Source organism: Tenebrio molitor, chromosome 4 (assembly GCF_963966145.1).
Source record: "Tenebrio molitor chromosome 4, icTenMoli1.1, whole genome shotgun sequence".
NCBI classification, from domain to species: Eukaryota; Metazoa; Arthropoda; class Insecta; order Coleoptera; family Tenebrionidae; genus Tenebrio; species Tenebrio molitor.
The window spans coordinates 16136949-16164450 of record NC_091049.1 but is presented as its reverse complement, the minus strand read 5'-3'; the positions used below and the strand labels follow the sequence as shown (position 1 = coordinate 16164450).

The following is a 27502-nucleotide window of genomic DNA, read 5'->3' as shown; positions in this document are numbered from 1 at the left end:
TTTAAACTGGCCCACCCATGCCAAAAAAAGCCCAATTTATACAAGAACGAATTGAATACGTTTTTTTGTTCGGCGAGCCCCTTAAAGGCTTCATATGCTTAAAATATTTAAAATTAGCTTAACGTTTCATTTTGACAAGTTGTGACATTTATCAAAATCCGTTCACACAGGAGAAAATTCTCAAATTGTGACTGCCGAACAAAAAAAACTATTACATACTAAGTTTTTGGAAAATAAATACGAGGTGATTGCTCAATTATTTAAATTTAATTTAAAATTAAATTAAACAGCTTCATTGGACCACTACAGTTTAACAACCGACATCTGGACGGAGACTTCTCAATCTAGAAGTTTTTTAGGACCAACCATACACTTTTCCGAAAATTCGCCTATTACATCCGCAACTTTGGGAGTCTTGGAATTAAATTAAAGACATACAACAGCTTATTTAGAAGAAAAACTGAATAACATTTCTGCCGAATGGGAAATGAAAGAGTGACGGCGGTAATTAGCCATGGAGCCCGAAATATAACAAAACCAGTGGAAACTATTTTTGGAAAATGTAGGCCTTTGCATTGTTTTGCCCATCAATTGAATTTGGTAGTGGAACGAGCGCTATTGCATCATGACGATATTAAAGTACTTATCAAGAAAGTAATAGTATATTACATACCGAAGCGGCAAATACTCCATTCCTGTCGAGAGAACAATTGTTTACAGAGAGGCTTGCCCTCGAGGTGAACTAGTTCTCGAGACACAGGAATGGTACTTTCGCTGAGATTTGTATACTATTAAATATTAAATTAAATAGTTAGAAGTTTCTCGAGCTGTTACTCTTCTAGAAGGAAACAAAACACAGCGATATGTTGCGAAACAGCTGGGAGTAAGGCAATCCGTCATATGGAGGCTTTGGAGACGGTTCCAAAATACTGGAAGCGTTGCTCGTCTTCCTGGACAAGGTCACCACAGAGCAACGACGCTACTGGATGACCGTTTTTTGCGTTAACAAGCTCTTCGGAAACGTACAAACACAGCACGCAGTTTACAAAATGATCTTTTACGTGCCAGAGGTCTACAAATTTCTGACCAGACCGTAAGAAATCGACTGCGAGAAGCAGGCCTGAGATCCAGACGTCCAGCTAAAGCAATGCGTTTGACGAGAAATCAGCGGCAAGCGCGAATGCACTTCGCCCAAGAACATCATAATTAGCAAATTCGTCACTGGAGAAGGATTATGTTCACTGACGAGTCTAGGTTTGGTCTGTGTTCGAATGATGGCGACGCGCAGGAGAACGATTTTTGCTCAGTACGGTCCAAGAAGTAGTCCCGTTTGGCAATGGTTTCGTCATGGTGTGGGGCGGTATTTCAATCGACGATAAAAGTGATCTCGTCGTTATAAGAAATGGTGCTTTGAATGCACGGCGTTACATTGACGAGGTGCGGCAGACCCAGATACCACCTCGTGCACATGCTGGCGGTGAGAACTTTGTCTTAATCACACTACTGGAATTGGAAAATGCTCTTTTAGAAGAGTGGAGACAAATCCTCCAAGAAAACATCCGTAGACTTATCCGCAGTATGCCAAGACGCTGTGCGGCTTTAATTCAAGCAAGAGGGGGTCCAACCAAGTACTAAGAAATCAAAACCGAAAAAATAAACACGAAATGGCATCAAAAACAATTATGCCAATTCAGCATTATTTGTTATCTGCAATTTGTTAGAAACTGTTAGACTACGTCCACTGATTTTTGACTGACATTTTTTTAAATATCCTTAGATAACAAAATCCCCAAACCATAACATTAAAATATTAAGAAAGTATCATAGATTGTGTTGGTAATATCTTGAAGCATTCGCGCCACTGATTCTCATTGGTTGTTATGAAACCCAGGCGAAAAATAAATTACATGACATTTCAAATTCGAAATTGTCAGTTCTGTCAAAGTGGTTTAAGCATTTAGATTTGCGATTTTTCATCTTTAGAGCTTTGTCTTGCGATTCTCTGGTTTTAAAAGTTATTAGTTTTGATCGTGTTGCTGTTTTGATCTGTTCCGTTGCGATTTTTTGTGAATTTTTTTAAATTTGTGAAGTGAGTGCGTGTCTCAAGAATCTAATTACAAACATCGAAAATGATACAGAGGTAATTTTTGTTCATGCATTCAATAGGAGTACATATTAAATAATCTCTTGCTTGTGTTTAGCCATTTCCGAAAAAAGCTGGATATTTTAACTTCAGTAGCCAGCTTTTTCGGAAATTCGAAAATGTATTTTATTTTATTCCGTCGGGGACATTATTACTCGTGAAATACGCTGTATTAATAAAACCTAATATATAACTCCTACTGTACTAAAGTTTTCTTTCGTCTTTCCTAAGTGCAAACATGCAGAATAATAATAAAACATCACGTGTAAATCTGCTCTTTCCATTTTTTAAAATTTCGCGCCGGATCTATTTGTTGTAGCGTAGAGTGAACATTTTTAGTAACATTTATGTCAAGCAATCTATGAGTGGACAGAGTTTAGTACCACTGTAAAACTTTTTTAGGCTTTTGATCATAAATGTTCCTTCTTTTCGAATTTATCATTTTTATTAAATTCAAGATTCATATGAAATATATATTGCCTTTCAAAAGTTTGACCCTTTAATTATTTTGAGTGGTCAGATGGAAGATTTAAAACGTCAGCTAGAAGATTCCAAACGTCAGATGAAAATTGTTTTAATAAAACACAACAGACTTAACAGCATTTTGAGGATTGGTGAGAAGGCACTAATCATTAGATCTCTTGTACTGCATCAAGTTTTTAAAAACAAAACAAAGAAGGATGCAATTAAACTATCAACTGAATTTCTTGACAATGACCTAACCAAAACAATGAGTGAACTTGGAACTTGGAACAAAATTGGTCAAATGTTTGGAATAACAGGTAAGCCATTATTAAAGTTGATAAACTCGGTTTCTGAGATTGTTGCGGATAAGCCGTAAAACTGGGTTGTCATAAATCAATAATAATCACCGCTTAACACACATATGCAAATTCCTTTTGTCTGGAAGGTACTGCGCTCGGCTTACATTAACAAACTGGCCATCCTCGTTCTGAAAGCTGTGTGCGGGCGTAAGAGTGAGAAAACATGATGTTTGGAAGATGCTAAATAAGGGATATTACTTTAGAGCACGAAATCCAAAAAGTTGGATTGTAACATATTAATATCAGTAGAATGGCCTAGGTGCTTATAATTAATTATTCATGAAATGTTTTGGACGCACTAGAATCTGTCAGCGCTTCGGTCGTTTTATGGCTTAGCCGCATAGGCCTCACAAACAGAGTATATACGTGTATTGTACTAATGTACTTTTGTAAATATTTAAAAGGTGATGACGCTGTTATATACTTCAAGGGATTAAGGGAAAAATACCTACGAATAAAACGTAAAAAAGCCGAGGCTGAAAGAAGCGGAGCCGGGGCGTATTGTAAAGAAAATTGGCATCTGTTTGAACTACTGAGGTTTTTGGACGAAGTGTCCTAGAAAGTATCGACTTTAATGCTTACTTAAACGCCGTTCAAAAATCAAAAAACCATTGTGGTGCAAATAACAAATAACACACATTTTTCATGACATTTCCTATTACATATAACATTTATCACAGTGACAGATAAGTCATTTACACCACATTGGTTTTTTGATTTTTGAACAGCGTTTACTCAATAAAAATGACATTTTCTATAGGACCATTGGTAATATCCTAAATAGTGGAAATAATTGAGGGGTCTACAATCAAAACCGGATATATCCATTTTTACTCAAATAGAGTTAAAGTAACGCTTAAGGTATAAGATTATATGGCCCTTTAAAAGTATTTAACCGGAGATAAACGTTCCTTTTGTCGCAATTGCAGTAGGCCAGCCCAACCATAAATCATGCTTCAATCAATTCTCTGTTGTGAATTCCAGAGCCGGCCTCAAAACTAATGCGTACCGACGAAATTATACTTATTTATTAAATATACAATACTATTACAAATCATCTTTACTGTTTTCAAGACACAAAGTACTAAAGGGAATTTCGTTACAATAACAAAATTTACAATAAACATCAAAAACATGTTCTTTCACAAATTTTTAATCCCTGCCCTGAACGAAGGAAAAGGGATGCAGCTGCACGAGCCGAGACAACCATCTTAACGCCAATATTGGTTTCCATTATTGGGATAATTTTAGTGCTGCCATATAATCCTATATCTTAAGCGTTACTTTATTTGCGTGGTTGTTTTCGTCTTTCCTTTCTTTATGGTATAAACGTACTTCATTGCAGCAAGATCGGTTATATCCACGTCTTTTAGGTAGTTGAAATCGGTGATTGGAATCAAACTCGGCAATATCCATCACTGTATCAAAACCGGCTACATCCTTTTTGAGCAATCAACGTTTAGTTAGTAATCACGTGATGTTGGTCCACGTGCGCGCCATGCTGGTAAAATGTTAATGTTGTCATACCTTTTTAGGTGTAGTTTCTTCCTGTGATTCAGTGCAATATTTTGTAGTTTTTGCAATAATTGTTGTGTTAATCAAAGTTTGTTAACATCATGGAGGTTAACGTTTCTCCAGTTACCACAGGCTTAACAAGGAAACGGCAAAAGAATACAGATCAGTGAGCGCGAAATGTAGCAAACAAATGAAGTTACTTGCACGTAAAATTAATTATTATCCTTTAACTATTCGCCAAAAGGTTTACCCGTGCACCCAAATTGTCAACATAATAAGAAAACTAAATTTAAATGTACTTCCTTGAAGAGACTAATAACACTGTACTAAGTACTGAAGATGACCCAGAGGAAATTCGAGTAGAGTTCCTATTAGATGACATCTCACAAGATGATCCAATAGAAGCTATTGTTGTGTCACCTTTAATCATACGCACTGATTCATCAATAAATACCGATACAATAAATAGCACTTGTGACATGCATTCTGTGGATTTATCATCTGTGAGACCAGCAGGGACACCAACAACCTCAAGAAATGCCAGATTAAAAAGCCCTATGTATGTAAATAGACTACTTGGAATAGGTATCATTATATAACTGAAACTATTGCTTTGTAGAGTAAAAAAGGGACATAAGTTTGAAGAGAAGATGTCGACCGCATTGGACAACATAGCAAACTCTTTAAAAATTCCCAACAATGACTATATTAACACATTCTGCTCCACCACCTGGCGGCACGGCAATTTTGCCGGAGTACATACACTATTACGGATAATACTATCAAGTAATAATACAGTGCTTATCAACATAATTACCGGCGTCTCGCCGCCACATTTTGACTTTTTTGTGTTTTATGTTCTGTGTCAATGTTAAGGAATTTCCTCACGATATGACATGAGTATAATAATATACCTTTTTGAATTTCAACTACCAATGTGTTCTCTAAGTCCAAAATTTTTAAATTTTTAAAAAGAGATTGCGGTACTATTCCCGTTGCTGAAATTATAAGTGGTAAAATCGAAATTTTCTCTAAACACCAAAGATTTCTCATAGCAACGGAGAGTTCTAAATATTTATTAATTTTTGTGTTATATGTCTCTGTTACATTGTGTGAATTTGGAACAGCTATATCAAAAAGATATGCTTGGTTTTGTTGTTTATTTAAAATAATAATGTCTGGTCTGTTATGGTGAATATGAATGTCAGTTAAAACTGTACGATCAAAATATAATTTGTAATTGTCGTTTTCCAAACAACTTTCTGGTTTATAAATGTAATGTGGTTGTGTATCCTTTAATAAGTTGAATTTAACTGCTAAATTCATGTGTATAATTTTAGCGAATATATCATGACGTTTCTTATATTCGCTTTGAGCCTTCAGTTCCGCAAATCCTACATTTATCAATGATCGATTGCAAACCGCATATGTTGTAACGCGCTAAAGCGCCCCATTTTTGACAAAAAATCCCAAAGTCGTGATTTTTGTGTTGAGGGTTCCTTTGCGCTACGTGCTGAAAAACTCTCTGACTCTGCCTCAGAAACAATTGTTTAAAATACTCATTTCCGGTAATTCTTTGTTTATTTTGGTCTGTCAACAGTCTTCTCTCATAAAAATCCAACACACCACTTTTCCTGCGACCGCAGCATACGGCAGTACACCATTGACCCACTCAATTTCACGTGGAATTAACAAAAACACCGAGTTAATAAAAGGGAGAGATAAGGGATTTTAGCTCTCTTCCCGTTTTGCGTGTACACCAAGCTTGTTTACGTGGTGAACGTACGGTCTAATTACCGTCAAGTGCCGCAAAAGGAAAGAAGCTGCTACAATCTCGCAGTCGCAGTCGAGAAATCCACGACTGGACATCTCGCAGAACAATTTCCCGAAAGGCCATAGTAAAAGCTCAGGTGAGACCTCCAATCTTCTTATCGTCGACCTTCCGTCTTTTTTTCTTCAGCTGGGTAATTTTCTATTGTCTTCCCCAGGCCTTTTTTTCTTATCTCGTCATTCTCGCGTACTATCTTCGATCTACCGCAAAATAACGTCTTCGTGTCCCGGACTCTCCAGAGGCAAGTCCGTGTACCCACAGGAGCTACCGCCGGATCCTTGAGGCGAGCTACTCACAACGCTCCGCGCCGGCGCAACCATCACCGCCAAAAGCCACCCTCACCGGAGTCCCGGAGTCCAGCTTCCGGCAGCGACCAGCACCGCAGCAACTACGGTCAGAGCTTTTCATTCTTAGCGGAAATTTGCCATCAGGAACGGACGATTTGTTCCGTTAATCTGCTACCTAGTTGACGCGCAAGTGCGCTGAATTTTAATAAAACAACTTGCAATAAACTTTGTGAAGGGCTAGCTACTACGCGTGATTGTTCGCTCGGATCAGTCAAATATTTTTCAAGTAAATCAACGCCCTGTACGACACGTGGCCACGCGCTCCAATATAGGACAAATTCCCGGGTCAAAAACCGAATTGAATTTAATTTTTACATTTAAATGGTAGCGGCTTCCTAGAATAATTCAAGTTTATTTTGACAACTCCAATTATCAATCCAAATACTTTTTTCATGTTCATTTTTTCCATTTTTTATCAATACACGTTTTTTTTTCAACGCGCTTGTATCATTAAGTTGCCGGAATTTTCCTCTGAGCTTTTCGGATTTGGACCCAGAGTCAAATTTGTAAACTTTTTTTTTCAACCAAATCCGTGGCGCCCTATTTTTGTCGAAAAGGAACCCCCCAATACAAAAATTGCTCTACGACTGATGCCGAGGCAGTGGACCATCCTTTCAGGTAGGTTACAATGTGTTTTTTTATTATTTTGTGTTTATTATAATAAATCTACTCAAAAGATCTTACAGATTTATTGCTTGATTCTACCACTCAACACTTATATATCTATATATACTATATCACCATTTACATAATCTTTTACATAGTTTCGTAATTTCAAATTCATTTTCTATACAACGCCGAGCTCGTGAGAGTCGATAATTAAATATACTACTCTACACGACCGTTAGTGAATGTAATAATTCCGAAATCATTTTTAATAATAGAAAGTAAAAATTCTCACTCTTGGGATTGGAATATTTATTCTCAAACACTTGCTTTTTATGTGTTTTGCATGTATTTTCATTCCATAACAAGTAACTGAATGAATATTCCATAATAATGCTCAAAGAAATACATAGATTGCCATGGATTTCAAAACTGCCAGTGTCAGATATCAATGCGGGGTCCTAATTGTTTTGTGACTTTCTGGTCGTGGAGAATTATTGCATGGTCGTGGAGACAATACAGTCTGTTACTCGGTTAGAATGAAAATTCGATCTACTCGTGGTTCCTCACGCTCGCTAACGCTCGCGCTCGGAATCTTCCACTCGTAGATCGAATTTTCATTCTAACCTCGTTACAGAATATACTATTCTGACACAGACAGTACCCGTCCTCCAAAGGGTCGCATCAAGTGCACATGTAAGGGGAACGCTTCGTCGCCTACAAAATACAATGGTGTCGGTGTTCTTAAGCCAGGAAAAGGCTTGTTCTCTGGTAACCCTAACAAATTGTTATGTAATTTATGTCCAAATGATGAGAAGCGTAAAACACCTCGATCACTTTGCGAGCCGTAGGCTCCAATATCGACATATAAAAAGCGATACTTGTCCACATTTAAACTCTTCCTGCACAAATGGTTTTATGTAATAGTTAATCGTGTATAATTGAAAAACATGTCGGGATCACCTAGCCGCATTTCCTGAATTAAATTGTGGTGGTCCCCTTGCTGACGTCGGTTTTGATTAACTTGTCGCATCCACCAACGCCGTTTTTGTTTCTTATTGTATTTCTTCAACCAGATGTAAAAATAACTAACTATAGCTAAACCGGCGAGCGCAGTACGGTTTCTTCTCCTAATGGCACCACTCATTCTGCGCAAACACTAAAACAACTTAACCTAACTTAGTAACCTGAAATCTTCTGTCACATTTGTCCGTTTTAACTGCGCTTGCGTCAGGTCTAATTTACAGATTAATTTAACGCCGAAGTTTGGAGTTTGCAAGCTTTTGCCACTAATTCAAATTACTAATTATTCATTCGATGGTTGTGAATGATCACATGTAAATGTATATAACTAAATTTTTTCGTTTAATTGAAAGTACAATAAGTTAGTATTAATACTAATTATGAGGTTGTGAATGTAACTTTAGCCGCATCAAAGTAAATTGCTAAATTAGGAAATTCAACATTACTAAATTGAAACAGCAAATGATGCCAACATACTATCATATTGAAAGCACGGATGTCATTGAAAATGACTATAATTTCTAAGTTCTGTTGTAAGTTAATAATAATATACGTCGCGGGGGAAGCTGTTTTATAGTTGAACATTTATTGCTGTGCTACATACCTAACCTCGAAACTATCAAACAAGTGGACAGTGCGTCCAAATTAGTGGAATAAAATCTTCATCTACAAAATGTTTCCAACAAACACGCATATGCTTAGTAATTCTCTTTCCAATTTTTAATTTAATTTTCCATATTATTAAGAAGTGGACATTGGTGCCACAATTTGAACTTGTTAACACTGTAGTTAGGGACTTTTAACATCTAAGTGCGCATAAGCAGAAAGCGCCGTTTTCACTTTTCTTTGAATGTAAGACTGATTCCTTTTGCCGTTTCAACCATCGAAGTGGTAACACGTACCTATTATTTTGTAACTCTACTATCACAACATTTTTTCTTTTGTTCAAAATAAACTGTTAAACTCTTCGACGCTGACCTGATTGTATCAGGTTATGGGCCCTGCGTAACAAGAACAAAAAATTTATTTGAAGAAGCCTTTCTTCACTGAAGAACGAAAAAAACAACGTTTTGGTTTTGGTCCTTGTAACGAGGACAAAATGGCAGACGACAAAAACAGGGTCCCTTTGTTTGACGGAAGAAACTTCAGTAACTGGAAGTGTCGGATGGAAGCGCTGCTGGACGAAAAAGACCTTCTTGAACTAGTGACGGAGCTGTATTCCGCCAAGGTTGTAATTCAAAAAGGAGATAAGGAACAAGTGAAAAAGGAAAAGAGAGATCGTTTGGTAGAGCTTCGGAAAAACGACAAAAAGGGCAAGTCGAAGAAGAGCAAGTCGAAAAAGAGACAGATGAAAAAGAAAGGTTTGAAGATGACACTGAAACTGAAGAGATTGCTGAAGAAAAAGCCAACGAGTGTCAACGCAGCAGTCGTAAGAGAAGGCCTCCTAAGCAGTTAGAAGACTACGACACTTCTATGATTGCTCTAGGTGCATGTGTCGAAAGTGTACCGGTGACGTATAGGTAAAGAGTTAGAGGGAAGACCTGATGAAGAAGATTGGCAGCCAGCAATTCATGAAGAAATGACGGTGTTAAAAGAAAATGAAACGTGGACACTTGAAGAATGTAAACCAGTTAAAACTCCCATGGTGCTGAAACCTGCAATTGAAAGTGAAGAAAAGGACGAAGACGTCCCAGAGAAGCTCTACCGTGAATTAGTTGGAAGCCTCATGTTCCTGATGCTGAACACAAGACCAGACATTAGCACAGCCGTAAATTATTACAGTCGCTTTCAGAGCGAACCGAAGCACAGTCACTGGATTGGATTGAAGACAATTCTGAGATACCTTCAGCAAGTCATGGTCTTTTCTATCCGAGAAGTGAGTGTCCAGCGCTAACCTGTTATGCTGACTCAGACTGGGCTGGAGGGGCTGATCGAAGATCCACCTCGGGCTTTCTCATTGAAGTTTTTTGGGCAACAAAAAAACAGACTACCGTCGCCTTGTCCTCCACCGAGGCGGAGTATGTGGCACTTGCAACAGCCACCACAGAATTTTTGTAGCTAACAAATCTTGCAACAGATTTGAGCATCGATGTACATGAGCCAGTTGTGATTTATGAAGACAACCAGTCCTGCATCCATACACTACGAAAGTGGGAACACCAACGGCTGAAACACGTGGACGTTAAGTACAGCTTGCTGAGGGATTTGTATCAAGAAAAGTACGCTACATACAATCTGAAGATCAGAAAGCCGACATCCTCACTAAACCTTTGGGAATGAACCAATTTAATAAACTTCGTGCTGAAATAGGTGTTAGGCCTGGATAAATTGTACATTTGTAAATCTGTAAATAGATAAAATTGTTAGGTTAGGAGTTTGACAACCTTGACATGTAAACATCCTAGGGAAATTCAAATTGAGGGGGGGTGTTAAGAAGTGGACATTGGTGCCACAATTTGAACTTGTTAACACTGTAGTTATAGTGGAGTAACGTTACATTTTTATTTCGGAACCGGCAGCAAGAGCTCGGATTTGAACGAGATTTTTTTTGTGTTATAAATAAAATATATTTTTTGTTCGACACTGTCAGAATTTGAGAATTTTCTCCTATGTGAACGGATTTTGATAAATGTGACAACTTGTCAAAACGAAACGTCAAGCTAATTTTAAAGGTTTTAAGCGATTTGGAGCCTTTAAGGGGCTCGTCGAACAAAAAAACGTTGTATTCAACTCGTTCGTGTGTAAATTGGGCCTTTTTTGGCACGCGTGGTCCATTTTAAAACGCGAGTGAAACACACAAACTCGTCAAATAAACTACTATAAAACCTTTATAGGTTAAAAATTACCGCTCATTGTTTATTTAATTAATTTATTGATTATTATTTATAATGACTGAAATTTTCCAGTTAGAAATCGTTATTTTCGCAAGAAAAATACTACAGGACAAGAAAATGTCCCGTTTTATGAATCATTTTCTGTCATAGACCAACAATATTGACCGTGACGAAGATGATAACAGCGATATATACAAATTGAATTTTTTTTTTAATTTAGTTACTTTTCATACTTAAAACCAATAATTGAAGTACACTTCTATTAAAAAAAAAAAAGCGTACCCGTCGAAGACTCAGTCGAAATAATCAAACAAAATTTGATAACACAAGGACTACGGGAAGATATTCCAGAATTGGTACGGTTTTGCCTAACATCAACATACTTCCTATGGAAAGGAAATTACTACGAACAGAAGGCAGGAGCAGCAATGGGATCCCCACTATCTCCTGTCATAGCCAACTTATTCATGGAAACTTTCGAACAAGAAGCCCTTGAGTTAGCTCCACTTAAGCCGAAACTTTGGAAACGGTACGTGGATGACACATTTGTTGTATGGCCACATGGACGTGAATTATTAGATCAATTCTTGAACCACCTGAACAGCCTCCATTCATCCATAAAATTTACGATGGAAATAGAAGAGAACAACCAGATACCTTTTTTGGATGTGTTGGTGACACGGGACAAAGACCAGCTTCGTCACACAGTTTATAGAAAGAAAACACATTCTGACAGATACCTCAATGCGCAATCTCACCATCACCCACAACAGAAAAGATCCTTGATGAAAACTTTATTCCATCGCGCTGAAACCATCTGTGATGAAGACAGTAAAGAACGGGAATTGAAACATATTAAGTTAAGTTTTTCGATTCGTATCGCACCGCCAACCAACACATGGATCCCGTCAGAACGGCTACCAATCTGCGCGAAAAAAAATTTAAATTTCGAAAATCTCCAACAAATAAACTAAATTATTGTCAGTTTCAATATAAGCGTCCGCCGGTACTGTTTCTGGTTACGAATGCCTACGGTATGTTTATAACAAATTCTGAAAATTTTACCCAACGCACGGTCATTCACGACATTAAAGCTTTGCAAGTCAAACATCGCGTCGCAATGTTAGTGCCAACGGTGGACTACTGATGGAATATAGAGAGTAGTGAACTTATGAAAGCATTTATCGAGCATTTTGTTAACGATTTGAAGTCGTTAGCTCAAAATAATGCTTTTTGTTCCGCGTTTGAGACGTTTGCTATTAAAAATGTGCCTGCCACTTTGCAATTATTCCACAATAAACAATTAAATGCTACAAAGAGTATTAATGGGAAACAACAGCCTGGCGTGTTTGGGTTTCGGGTCTTTAATACCAATTCAATACCGAGCACAATTTCCGTTCCTCTGGGAGAGATAAAAGACAAACAAACCCAAATGCATAAATGGAAAAAATTGGTGACGCCGGCACATCTACATACAATGATGTTTGTTCAAGTACATGGATTTAAAATAACGCGATCAGGTTTTACGTTGGATATGTCTCTTGAAGCTATGTTTTACGAACGCGCCGCAATTGTTGATAATGAGCGGCTTCGCTCATCATTTATTATTCCCAAAAATTCACCCTACGTCATTGCTGGCTCTCATTCATCATCTTCCAGCGATGGTGATGATGAGACTGTGGATAACAATCGCGGGACATTTCATGGACAAATTTTAAATACGAGCAATTGGTAAATTATCCGTATTATGTAGGTACGTTTGCATTCACATTGTACATTGATCCTTTTTTGTGTGTGTGTGCACCTTCAATCTTTTTTTATTTAATTTTTCGTGTTTCGTTTTTATGTAATTTCTATGCAGCCGATGGTACCCCTATAATTTTATGTCATGTATTTAGTTCCTTAGGTTGATATTTTAGGTGATTTTCCATAATGAAAATATGTTTTTTTTTTGGATGATAATAAATCCTGCACCCTGTTAATTATATATTCGCTTATTTAATTTGTTTATCCATTTAACATTTATAATTCCATTGTTTTTTTTGTTTGTATTTGGTATTGTTATTTATAAAATTGTAATAAACAGTGTTCATTATACATATATCGTGTTCGTTTTCAACACCCTCCGATGGTTGCAAGGATTTCGAGATCTGTGAATTTTTTTGTTCGACGAGCCCATTAAAGGTTCCAAATCGCTTAAAATCTTTAAAATTAGCTTGACGGTTCGTTCTGACAAGTTGTGACATTTATGAAAATCCGGTCACACAGGAGAAATTTCTCAAATTCTGACAGTGTCGAACAAAAAACAGAATATTGTGAAACAGAGATGAGCGATATTTCACTACCGGTGATTTTATCACCGTGACTCGGAAATCACGAGTAACCGTGATTAGTGATTTCACTACATATTTTCTTAAATTCTTAAATCCCTGGTTATTATGCAGTTACCCTATACACAACAAAATAGAAATTGTAACTTTAGCATTTTCCTATTTTTCCTTACAGAATTCTGTAATCTGAAATGTTATTACCATCTGGCACTATTACAAAACAAAAGCTATCTCACTGAAAGGTAGCAATTTTTGCCAAGCTAAATCTGGAGTGATAACGTACCTGTTCTGTTCATGATAAGCCAGAGTGTAATAATACATTAATAAATTAATAATTATCTTTTAAATTATAATTTATAAACAGCTTAAAATAACTGCAACTAAAGTAACTGCATCATGTGTATTAAGTGATTTAGGGATAACGATTTCCTGTAAAAATTAGTCGTGATCAGTGACTGTTTGAAATCACGGTGACTCAGAAATCACGGTCACCAGGAACGACGTTTTTGAAAAATCACCGGATCGCTCATCTCTATTGTGAAATAATAATTACACTGATTATTATTCCTGGATGTCTTTAGCAAGCAATTGCGTGACAAATATTGATCAATCAAAACGAAAAAACAAAAAATAACCCGATAAAATTTCTCTAAAATGCACATGTGCAATAATCTGATAAAAAAATATCGGTACCTGTTTTTTTTTTTTTTTTTAATTATTTTGAATAAAAAAGATTGGAAATAATGCGTTTGGTTTCATTCTATTCAGGAAATAATCAGCCGTATACCCTTGGTGCAAAATTAAATATCGGCAATTTTTTTGCTAATGAACTCAAACATCCATAAATTATTCGATCAGAAGACCAATTATTAGAAAATAAGAGCACGAGACGAAGTCGAGGTCTTCAGACCTCATTTATGTTTGTTTTCGTTCATTAGCAAAAAAATTGGCGATAAAAAATGTTGCACTTGGGATATAATATGTGATAAAATTATGTTCTTTATTTACATTGTTTTGGTTATTTGTTTCTATTCTAACAATACATTGTAAACAATAAATACTACTAAAATGGTTAAAAATTACGTTAGGAATGGCAAAATGAAGGTAAATAATTTTGACTAACTTTCACCGTCTGTGCGCCGTTGTAATTAACACAAGTGTTAATTGTTCTAGTTAGCATTTAGTGGTGATTGTGATAGTGTATCAAGCAAGGGATGGCATCTAGAGGTGACAAGAAAAAAGGCAGCAATTTTACGGGCGAAGAGACCGACTTGCTGATGGCATTAGTGGGGAAACATAACGACGTTATCGAAAACAAAAAAAATGGCCAAACGATGCGGGAGATGAAGAGCAACATCTGGACGTAGATTGAACACCAATTTAACAGCAAGTCCAGCACTTTCCGCAGTGCAGAGTCCCTGAGAACAAAGTTTCGTAATATGAAAAAAGATTGCAAAAAAATTTTTGATGAGAAAAAAACAACTTTGCGTACAGGTGGAGGACCTCCAAGTCCGAATAAAATAACAAGTTTAGATTTAGAGATGCCTAAGGAGCTTATGGGAGCTACTTGTGTGGAAGGGCTAGTAGCTATAGATGACGATGACTATGAAGATAATCGTATGATATGCAGGATTTACTTTTACCCTGTTAATTATTATCATTAAACTTATTTCAGATCCAGAGGAAGATGTGAATAAACACATGTTAGATGAACTCACAGAAGTCCCATTTGTTGAGGAGATCAAACAAGCCAAGCTGATGAGATTATTATAAATACAATAAGGAACCCTTGTGGTAATATAGGTAGATTTCCATAAAATGTACATGAATATAAATTAGTTTTTAGGGGCAAAGCAAAGTTGGTCCCAATATTCATCTGTGATGTTATGATTATTATTATTATTATAATTGGTTAGTGAGCTAACAGGCTTAAAGCCCAATTACAAGCCCCTATCAGTATCCATGAAGCAGTTTATGTTGCAACAACCAGTTGAAAAAAAACTAAAACCTAATTCTAATTGAAGAAAGGAATCTGGAAATAAATATAAAAGTAAGTTTGACATGACAATGTTTCTCAAAAATAAATAGTTTCCATTTATATTATTTACAGAAACAAAAACATTAGCTACCACAAAATCGTAATTGTATGAAGAAGTTATGCAGGCCAAATTAGACTTTATGAAACTTCAGATAGAAACATTTCTGGAAGAGCATGAATTAAGGAAAGAAGTGCTTCAAGTTGAATTGCGGCTCAAGAAGCAACAACTGCTAAATGCTCAATTGAATGGCTGCCTAAAATAAATCTGTGGTGCGAAAGCAAATGGTGATAAGTCTACTTATTCCAACATTGATTTTATTAAAATTCAACGTTCGAAAATCCTAGGGGCATCTACTGGCAAAAGGGGATATCTCCATGTCTTCCAGGAAACTCGTAATTTGCAAGAAGAAAAAAGTGTTACTTATCCTTATTGTGACACCAAGATTCATGCAATGTCATTGGCTTCAATTTAGCAAAAGACGTTATGTCTAGTTGTACCATTTCTTAAGTGATAAAAAGTTAGTTGAGGTTTGACAAACAGGAATATGTATACTTATCCCTTTTTGTCAATAGATATTTTATTAAAATGATGGCTAACAGCGTTCTATATGTCGACTTATCTTGTATGCCAAAGTCTTGTCTGTTGTCTGAGTTATTGTTATTATTCAGCAGTGAAGAATGATGTCCAGTCAAAATGAAAGTGTTATTGGCATACAAAGTAGAAGCTTTAGATTATTGAAACCATGTGATAAGGCAACTAATGAATGTAAGTATCAAAATCATATATTTACAACTTTTTTTGTAACTAATATTAAATTTAACCTAAAAAATGATTGCCGCCTTTATTAAAGCAATATGCAAGAAAAAGTTAGTACTAATGTATTCTTTCTAAACGCTCGCTCTCCGAATTTTTTGTTAAAATCAGATGTCCAGTGATTATTGTAACTAATGACAAGGAATAAACAGAAAGAATTGTTGTGTCAGTTTGTGTCGATGTTCTTTGTGTTTTTACAAAAAACATTGCTCAAAATCCTGTAGACGGAAGGGAAACTGTTAAGGAAGCGTTTTCGTGTACACCTCCCGAAATTGTAAGTGCAGCAAAAAAAAACAGAATACACACTTCCAGAGCACGGATTACTTTTCAAAAACTGTAATCATTGTACAGTTAGAGACACGGAATTTCGGGCATCACTGTCATTATACTGTCAAAAAATATAAAATAGGCCTTACATTATTAACCTCAATTTTACCATTTGCGACGATTTTGATTGACATGCGATTGACGTTGAACAGAAAATAAATTTCAAAATTCGAATTTTTGAAGGGCACGTTGACAATAAAGAGTAATTTATATTGCAATTTTTTGAACTGACAGAAAAATAATGTCCGAAATTGCGTGTCCCTAACTGTACTTTTAATGTCATTATTGCGAATAATTAGTTTCTGATTTTAATAAAGTATTACATTGATTTACTCCAAATAAAATAATATGTAGTAGTCATAGTTGCAATTGTAGAAAAAAATGTTGTGTATATTGCGAGCGCAAATGTCCATTGTCGATTTCGAGAAAACAATCTCTCAATCGACAATGTATCACTTTGCGCTCTTAATACACAAATAACTATTTACCACGTTAGTAATGTTAAAAAGGAGATGAGCATCACACCTGGTTTGCAGTTAGACAGTAGCCTATCCAGAGTGATTGGTAGACCAACACTTCAATCATCACATGAGAACTCGAATGAGTAGGTATGCCTCCCATGCTTTAGTGTACATATATGATGGCTGGCGTTTCTCCCAGATTGAAGCAAATAGTTGCTTATAATTTTACGGCCAATTCATATAACTCTTTGGAAGCTTATGAATGTTTGAAGGTAATAATGAAAGCTCATGAAATTGGCATAACAGTGCGTGCAATTGTATCCGACATGGGGCCTCAAAATAGGAGCTGTGTTGCTGGAAAACACAGTGGGCCGTATCACGACACCGTTTTTGAAGTTGCCAATAACTAAAATCGTGATTAAAGTAAACATAAAACGATATAGATTTATGGAATTATAACGTGACAGAAAGAGATGAATTCATCATCAAGGTAATTAGAGTCATGATTAAACTCAATAAGGGTGTCGTGATAGGGCCCAGTGTTATTAGCAATTCCATTCCACATCCGTGTCTTAGCAATGAACGACTTTCGGTTGTACCAGATCCTGTGCATATTTATATAAATATAGCAGCAGCGCTAACAAAAGGTTATAGTTTTATTTTGGGAGATTCCATTGTGAAGAAACATAAGCTGCAGTATAACATCGTTTCTATTGAACCCATCAAAGGACTTTATCAGCTTGAAAAAGATGATGTGGTAAAATTATGTCCCCACTTGAAGGAGAAGGTAATCAGACCAATACACTTTGATAAAATGAATGTTTCTCTAAGTACTGCACTGCATTGATTCATGATATTGCGGCTAGTCTCCTGTATTATATTTCATTAAAAAAAAATAGTGAAAAACACAACGACTGCATGGTTTTTACAACTGTTTCATAGATGGTTCCGATTATTGACATGTCGGTATCCAAGTTTGGCCATATCGATGAAAAATAAGGAAAATTATGACGACAAAATCATTTGCTCGAAATCCGTCCAAGATGTTACCTGTATTATGAAGATGACCGTCAACAACAAGTGGCTACCATTTCAAAGTGGAATATTATTGCCAACAAAGTTAGCATTGGATTTCCAAAAAATATACTTCGAAGTAGAAAACTTTGATTTTGTTATGTTGGGGAGACTCACACAAGATTGTCTGGAAAATACATTTTTATCCATAAGGTCGCGACAATCTGTTCCAGATGCCCACATGTTTAAAGTCAGCTTACGATTAGTCTGTTGTTGTTGTTGTTGAAAGTCATTCCAAAAGCACTAGTTATCAAAATGATGAGCGTAATTTAATTATTAAATACTGTAGTCAGTTAAAAGAAAACAAAGAACTGGTAACAATAGAAACCACTGTAGTGCACGAGCTACAAAAGAGGAAGATGAATTTTATTCATCTCTTAATTTGTCCAGCGCAGTGCAGGCCAGCTTATATTATTTTTTAGGTGCTGTTTTACACAAAATAAAACAGTATTATGCAATATGCGCTAATTGTAACAAAGCAGTACACGAGGTTCCAGATGAAGCTACAGTTTTAACTAGATTTACGAAATTAAGAGAATAGTTAACATTTTAGTATATCCAACATTATCATTATATGATTGTTGTATATTTAATATGGATTTAGAGGACATGAAGAAGACATTTTAGAAAATAGGTTAAGTGTAGATGATTTTATAAGTAATGCTATGAATACTTTTATGTGTCCTGATAGTATGTACTTCGAATTGTCATAGCAATTTTGAAAAAAATTGTAAAATTTATTTAGCCCGAGTTCATCTGTAACACACGAGTTTCCTGTAATATGCTTTAGCCCACGTGTTATGTACAACATTTTATCTACGGCTGCGAATTATTAATTTAAAAAATCAATTTTAGGCAAAAACGTCAAATTTGACATTTACAAAAATATATTTTGATAATTGTTAAATGTCAGTTTCAATAGTTTTAATTCAAAATCAAAGCAACAAGACTGAAACAATTTGCTCGATACCAGGACAACCAGCTAATTGTGCTTGTAAACAACGCGTTGTTTTAAATTTTCCATAATTGAGAACCGGGTCGTTTACGTCTTATCGCGTTTATAAGGGCCTTTAAAGCACTTGCGACGTTAAAAGCACTCCGCTACGAGTCGTACTCTTAAGGCTTCCTTATAAACTTGTATCATAATATACTATTCTCGCACTTCTTTGCTTTGTAACAAACGCGTGCGACAAAATGGTGTCTTATAAAAACTTGATAATAAATTAGGTACCTTTTTTTTAGAATTCTATCAAGCCGAGGGTGACATTGTTGATGAAGAAATGCGATCTGCATCTTCAACAGAGGGTGAAGACGAACATACAACTCAGCGCCTTCATTTACCAGTAGAAGCTAACAATATTGTTTTGAATGTGCATCATTATAACAAGTAAATAATTGCTAAAGATGCTCACAGTGTAAGATATGCAATATATGAAATGCTAGAAAAGAAAATAGTTCCGACAGTGAAAAGTTTGAAAGATAAATTAATATCTGAACAAAGAATTGGATTTGAATTTTCTGTAGAAACTTTGCAAAAATTTTTACAAGTAGGTAATTGGGTTCCATTACAAGACGATTGATAAGAGACAGGTTATCATGGAATCTCCGCGAATTAAAAAATGGCGTTATGATTATTTAGTAGAAATTAAAAAATGTAGAGAAGAAAATAAAACTATACTTTCTCGATGAAACATGGTACGATAGTCATGATGTTGTCAAAAAAGGATGGGTCAACGGTGCTAAAAAATGCGTTTTGGATGTCAAACCAGGAACAGGAAAACGCATTATTATATTGCATGCTGGTTCTAAGTTTGGGTGGGTTCCGAATGGCTTCCTCTTATCGGCAAAAGCAATAAAAGACGCAAATTTTGACTACCATGAAGATATGTCTGGAAATTTATTTTATAATTGGTTTAAGGACACTCTTTTGGCAAACATTGAACCTAATAGCGTCATTGTGTTAGACAACGCAAGCTATCATTCGGTAATGTCAGAGAAAATTCCCAACAGTAATAGTAAAAAATGTGAAATTGTCGAATTTCTTTATAAAAGACATATTTTTTGAAGAAAATTATTCAAAAAAACAGTTACTGGAAGTTATAAAGGCTTTTAGTTTTAAAAAAATGTACCAAATAGATACGTTAGCAGAAGAAATGGGCAATAAAATCGTTAGATTACCTCCTTATCATTGTTGTTTTAATCCCATTGAATTAGTTTGGGCGACTTTAAAAAGAAATATAAGAAACAATAATACTAATTCAAAATTTAGTGTAGAAACCATAACACTTATCGAGAACGAGGTTAATAAAATAGATCATACATTATGGAGTGATTGTATAAACCATGTTTTAAAAATTGAAGAAACTTATCGCTCAAAATTTGTTAGTGCCTTAATTATAAATTTAAGTATTGATACTGATGAGAGTGAAAACGAATAAAATAAGTATGTTTTAAATAAATTATAATGTATAGTCCATTTTTTAGTTATAGTCCGATGGATCAATTAATAAGCAGAGCAACTGTTATATTGCTATCTCTTTTCAACATAATGTAGAACAAGCTATTGGATTTTTGTACGTATTTTATTAAGTCCGTCCCACTATGCATCTCGCTTTGACATGTGCGATTAGAGCAAGATGCGAATGAAGAAATCGCAAAAGCAGCCATGCTTGTGCTAAATATTTTAGGGGAACAGATATAAATGGGGACAAAATGAAACGACTTCTACCAAACGCGGTGCCAATAACTTCTAATTGCGAAAAAATTACATTTTGGGAAGAAATAATCAAAATTAGTAATGACCACACAATCACTGGGCAAAATCTTTTGGCTTTAAAAAGGAATATTGTAATGAGACTGGGAAGCAAGTTACAAGAAATGGGGTGGGATTTAGGCAATGGGGAGAACAAAATTGTTATACATATTTAAGTTGGAAATGCCCACCTCGCGTTAGTTTATAACCAAACAGTTTCAATAGCCCGGAACACAGCAGAACATCTGAAATATTATCAGTAATGAACACCGTTATTTTACTGTCCCCAAGGTGGATTTAAACTGTATATTACAATGCGATAATGCATTTTTGAACTGTCGCAAAATTAGATCACTCATATTTGACAAATGCGAATTCAATGACAGGTTTAGTGGATTTCGAATTTTTTCACCAAATGTTGGAGAAGGAATGTTGCCAGACTGTGGTAGGCCATTCCATAGCACACTGTCTTTGGTCAGTGTCATGGCCTGGTAAATGAAGATCGCCTTGAAATTACTATAACAAATTTCTTATTAGCGTGTAAGGGCAGTGACCTTACGTGGCATTGCCGAAACAAAATCGAGGAAGAAAGAAAGACAGTCCAAATCTAGTTGTTAGTGTTGTGACGATCACTTCCGGTGGTGACGTCACGGGATGCAATTTGACGCCGGTCGGTCGCGGTATGCCTCGAGCGCCAGTCCCTTTTTCGGCTGTGGTGGGACGCCACACGGCCGGGGTAGCTCTGCGGAGTGACGGCGTCCAGGGGTCAGCTGTCAGGGCGCGGGGTAAGGGGAGGAAGCAAACAAACAGTCGTCGCAAAACCTTTATTTACACTATGTACAAGGGGGACCACTTGGTGAAGGCGAGATCCTCCGGGGATGGTGCCCGTGACCTGGGGGATGTCCTCGGCGGCAAGGAAGATAAGAGGGTGTTCGTACTTACGTCGGTCGGCCCTGGAACTTCCTCTTGGCGGCGTGCTTCCTCTTGGCGGCGTGGCGAGAGAACCGGTCGGGGTGTGACGGGGCTGCGGGGGTGTGACGGGATCCGGGGGGATTGGGGGAGGCCTGGTTCGCTCACTAGGGGAGCGAACGGGCCGGAGACAAGGGATGAGCGGGATGACCTGGTTCGCTCACTAGGGGAGCGAACGGGCCGGAAACAGGGGATGAGCGGGATGACCTGGTTCGCTCACTAGGGGAGCGAACGGGCCGGAAACAGGGGATGACCTGGTTCGCTCACTAGGGGAGCGAACGGGCCGGAAACACAGGATGAGCGGGATGACCTGGTTCGCTCACTAGGGGAGCGAACGGGCCGGAAACAGGGGATGACCTGGTTCGCTTACTAGGGGAGCGAACGGGTCGGAAGTCAGGGGTCGGAAGCGGAGTCGGAGGTGTATTGGGAGCCGGTTCGGAGCTAGTGCTAGGAGTCAGGTGGATGGTCGGACTTGGGATCGGAGTCGGAAGGTGCTCGGAATGGAATTGTCCTCTGCAGGCTCTGCGCGGGCCTTTTATTGCCTCGATGGCTGCGCGCGGCCGTTGACTCGCGGCTGTGGCGGTGGGAGAGCTCTGTTCAGCGCGGAGTCCGGGTATTGTCGGCCGGAAGAAACACGGGTTCCGGGGCGGATTCGGTGGACACGGTTGAGGTAGTCGGCTCCGCGCTAATTTTCTGGCCCGGCTCGGAGAAAGAACGAAATTTTTCCGCCACCGGGAGCGTTTCCTAAGTAACTTCGTTACAGCGTCGTTTTCAACAACTTTTAATATATTTTACTTATTAGTTGATAAATAGTTATCAAATATTGGTAGCACCATGCACTGCTGTCAAATGTCGAAAGCAGACGCAGGTCATGTCGACTTCTTGATTCGGACTAAGCTCATCGGACTATAATAAAAAATGGACTATACTACGAAATTGAATTTATTTCCTGCCCCAAACTTTAATACACTTTTGCAAACAAATTGCAAATTACTGTATAAATAACTTCAAAATGAAGTCATTTACACCAATCACCACACTATATGCGGTCTGCACTTCGAGAATCATTACTTCGTTGCAAATAATAAATTGAAAAATACGGCTCTACCCACTTTAAGAATTCCATACAGTAAGTTTAATGATATTTACATAAAATGTCATGTATACATTTTGCTTTTTTAGAGCAAACATCAAAAGACCAACTATGTCATCTGCAAGATGAAGTAATCCCTTCCGTCAGCTTACAAACTCCTGAAACTCCCACCTTGTTACAAAGCAGGAAGTTCGAGACTTTCAAATCTCGAAAAAAAAGCACTGTCACCTACTGCCAGCAAATTGTATCAGTCCTTGTTAAAATTTAAAAAAGTGGCACGTACCAAAATTTTGACGTTTATGCGACAATACAACGTACCCAATGTTTAAAACACATGGTGGCAATTGAACCAATGTTAGACCCGGAAATATTACAAGAAGTAATTAAACAGTAAGTCGGAGTCTTAACTTGATAGTTGCTACAAGTATCCAGTACCTAGTTTACCTAATATATTAAATTTCAGTTGTACAAATGATAGTAAGCCAAGAGTCGAAAATTATATTGAAGTAATTCAAGCTCTATCACGATCTTCCTTTAGAGAAGATTATAGAATGTACCCAAAACATTTCATAGAATATTACAGTTCCTTGGAGATCATTACGAGTATGTGCGTCTTGTTGAAGAAGACATTAGAAAGGGAAAGGAGCGAATATCATTAAAAAAAAGCGTTATTGATAGCCCTGTCCATTTTATCAACTCCTAATAGCTATCGCTCAGTTGGTCGACAGTTTGGGGTTCCAAAATCAACAGTTTTATTCTCGCTTCAAAAAATATTTTTAATAAATATAGTTTTGTGTCCAAAGTTTATCAAGTGGCCTTCTGTTGAAGAGCAAAATGACAGACATAACCACAACTTTTTTAGAAAAGAAGGCTTTTCCAAGGGTTCTGGGAGCCATCGATGGGTGCCATATACCCATTGAAAAACCTACAATTGATGGAAATTATTATTACAACAAAAAGAAGTTTTTCTCTGTGGCGCTGCAAGGCATATGTAAGGCATATGCAAGGCCCAGGCGCGTACATGATGCACGTGTGTTAAGAACTTCACCAATTTATATTTTCAATAAGACGGGGCTACAGCACAGGAGACTCTTCGTTATTTGTGGCAATTTTTTGATCATAGGTTGATCCATCGAGATCTCTGGCCTGCACTTTCAATGTGCATCGAAGCTCAAGGCTATCATTTTCAACATTTCCTTGAGACTTTGTATATTGGCTGTGGTGCTGGCCCTGCAGCTGGTATTTTTTATTTCCAAACTGGAGTAAGATGCCACTGGAATAATGTTTGGAGTCTGTCATATTTTAAATTAGTTTAGTTACTTTAGTGTTAGGAACGAGATCCTATGTTTTAAAAAAGGACACGTTCTAGAGCTCTAGACGTACTGAGTCACCGCCGCCTGTCAACATTCACCACTTTCTGGCTGACTGTTGCCTGGAGCACACGGCTGTTAATTAAATATGTAATTGTCCTGTTGGATGATTTTAAATGTGTTATGAGTTTTTTTTTATTCTTTTTGTAAAATAAATCTTACATTACTGTTATTAAGTTGTCACATAAAGAACTGAGATGGCGTCAGCTTTCTCAAGAGGTACTGTAGTTTAAATTTGGTTGTAGCTCGTAAAATTTTATGGTACTTTAAGTTAAAGATCTTGCGGGGCTTATAAATCCTAGTTTACCACTAGCAGGTAATATTTTAAGCAGGGTTGTATTGTACATTTGGTATATTTGCATTGTACGGCAAACGGCACGCGCCGCTTCCCAACCTTTTCAAACCAAACCATTGTGCCCGTTAATCGCTCATAATATCCAATAAAATTTTACGACCTACAACCAAATTGAAACTACAATACACGATACCTGCATTGTCAATCTGTTATCTTTAGTTAAATAAATACTTAAAAATACAAAAGCCATCATTCTAAATCAGTATATAACATGGTGTCAGAAGTAAACAACACAGAAAAGTGAGCCAAGAAAGCCGATGAGCGAGGATACATTTGTTGGCCAACAAAAAAAAAAACACTAGGTAATCGTAAGGAAGAACTCAATCCGAGGTTGCATCGAGGGTGTTACACTCTGCCCAAAGTAGTGATTCGCGAAGAACACAAGAAAATGGAAGGAGTAAACAAACCGACAACGCTCAAAATAAAAGGAAACGTAAATGTGAGTTGGCGCAAATGGTAACAAAGTTTTGAGACATATTTAAGTGCAGCTGATTTGGAGGAAGCGCCAGACAAGAGGAAAATAGCTCTATTGATAAATCTAATTGGAGAAGACGGCCTGGAAAGATTCAACAACTTTACGTGGGCAGATGCAGATGACAAGAAAAAGTTCAACTTGGTTGTAAAGAAGTTTAAAGAATACTGTAGTCCAATCAAGAATGTGATCATAGAAAGGTTCAATTTCAACAGCGTAGTACAACGTGACGGTGAGACATTCGAATCATTTCTCAAAGAGCTAAGAAACAAAGCGTCAACGTGTGAATTTGGAATATTAAATGAGGGGCTCATAAGAGACAGAATCGTATTTGGCATTCAAGACAAGAATCTGCAGAAACGTTTGCTAAGAGAACCAAACTTATCGCTGAAGGATTGCATTGAATATTGCCTGACTGCAGAACACAGTGAGCGACAAGTGAAGAGACTTCAAAATACGTCGTCCCAAGTTGAAACAATCAAGAAGGTACTTACCAGAAAAAAGAGAACAACATCTGATCATGTGTACAAGATGCAACAGGAAACATGAAGCAAAGAAGTGTCCAGCGTTTGGGAAAAATTGTTTATCATGCGGGGGTATGAACCATTTCTCAGTGGCATGCAGGAAGAAAAACACCAGAAAAGGAGAAAATGCAAGTAACGAAAACAAGAAGAACACAAAAAGAGTTCAAGAAGTCGACACAGAAGATACTGAAGAGGAAGTTAAGTATGTTATCTCCGAGGTACTGTCAAATAAGAGTAAATGTTGGATTTCTAAGGTTAGAATTAATAACGTTGATATCAAATAAGAGTAAAGGTTGGATTTCTAAGATTAGAATTAATAACGTTGATATCAAGAGATTTTGTCAACGATGTTATTGTGAATAGTGCCTCAAATTGTGTAACTAAAAATTAGTACATTTACTGCATAGGTATTCCTAAGTATTAACCACAATTATGGATACCAATAAACGATTTTTTAAAACAAAACGGCATATTCACAGAATCATTGCCAAAGAGACATCAAAGCTACCTGCAAGTAAGAATGTGTTAGTTGGAGTGAACAATTTAAACCATAACAGTGGTTCGAGTACGTCAGCTTGTCAGGAAGTAGCATCGCCACAAATTCAGTTAGAAAAAAACAATATTGGTGAATTTTATTTGGACGCCGTTTGTACTGCTCCTCTAACTGCTACGTCGTGTTTGGGATCAACAATAGGCAATCCACTTAATGAAATTAATTTGTCGGAGCCAAAAAAACAAGACTTCACTCAGCAAATAAAAAAAATGGTTCTTAAAGTATTGAAGTAGTTTGTCACAAAAAGCAATGAACGAATTGTTGCATTTGCTTCAAGAAGAAGGCTATGATTTCCCAAAGGATGTTAGAACTCTAATATAAGTACCAATGAATTGCGAAGTTATTAATGTATCAGATGGACAATATTCACACATTGGTGTTGAAAATAATTTGCGATATATTCTAGAACTTGAAAGTACATTTTTCCAAAAATGTAAGAGTGAAATTTGTTTGAAATTGTCTTTAAACATTGATGGGCTTCCTTTATATAAAAGCTCTACCGAGTCAATTTTGGCCTATTTTTATGTCCATTGATATGAATGAGTCAACTATTAACAAGCCTTTTATAGTTGAATTTTTCATGGTTTGATAAAGCCTGACACACTAAATTTTTTGGATCTCGTATCCCGGCGGCACGGCAATTTTGCCGGAGTACATACACTATTACGGATAATACTATCAAGTAATAGTGCAGTGCTTATCAACATAATTACCGGCGTCTCGCCTCCACATTTTGACTTTTTTGTGTTTTATGTTCTGTGTCAATGTTAAGGAATTTCCTCACGATGTGACATGAGTATAATAATATACCTTTTTGAATTTCAACCACCAATGTGTTCTCTAAGTCCAAAATTTTTAAATTTTTAAAACGAGATTGCGGTACTATTCCTGTTGCTGAAATTATAAATGGTAAAATCGAAATTTTTTCTAAACACCAAAGATTTCTCATCGCAACGGAGAGTTCTAAATTTTTATTAATTTTTGTATTATATGTCTGTGTTATATTGTGTGAATTTGGAACAGCTATATCTAAAAGATATGCTTGCTTTTGTTGTTTATTTAAAATAATAATGTCTGGTCTGTTATGCTGAATGTGAATGTCAGTTAAAACTGTGCGATCAAAATATAATTTGTAATTGTCATTTTCTAAACAACTTTCTGGTTTATAAATGTAATGTGGTTGTGTATCCTTTAATAAATTGAATTTAATTGCTAAATTCATGTGTATAATTTTTGCGAATATATTA

At 36.7% G+C, this 27502-nt stretch overlaps 1 long non-coding RNA gene across 1 annotated transcript; it reads left to right on the top strand.

The window, feature by feature from the left end:
* The first annotated feature begins 1664 nt into the window (after positions 1–1664).
* Positions 1665–5749, top strand: LOC138128999 (uncharacterized). The gene is made up of 4 exons (XR_011158996.1): positions 1665–2925; positions 3372–3529; positions 3728–5041; positions 5102–5749. It is a non-coding gene; the product is annotated as an uncharacterized lncRNA (long non-coding RNA).
* Positions 5750–27502: the final 21753 nt, after the last annotated feature.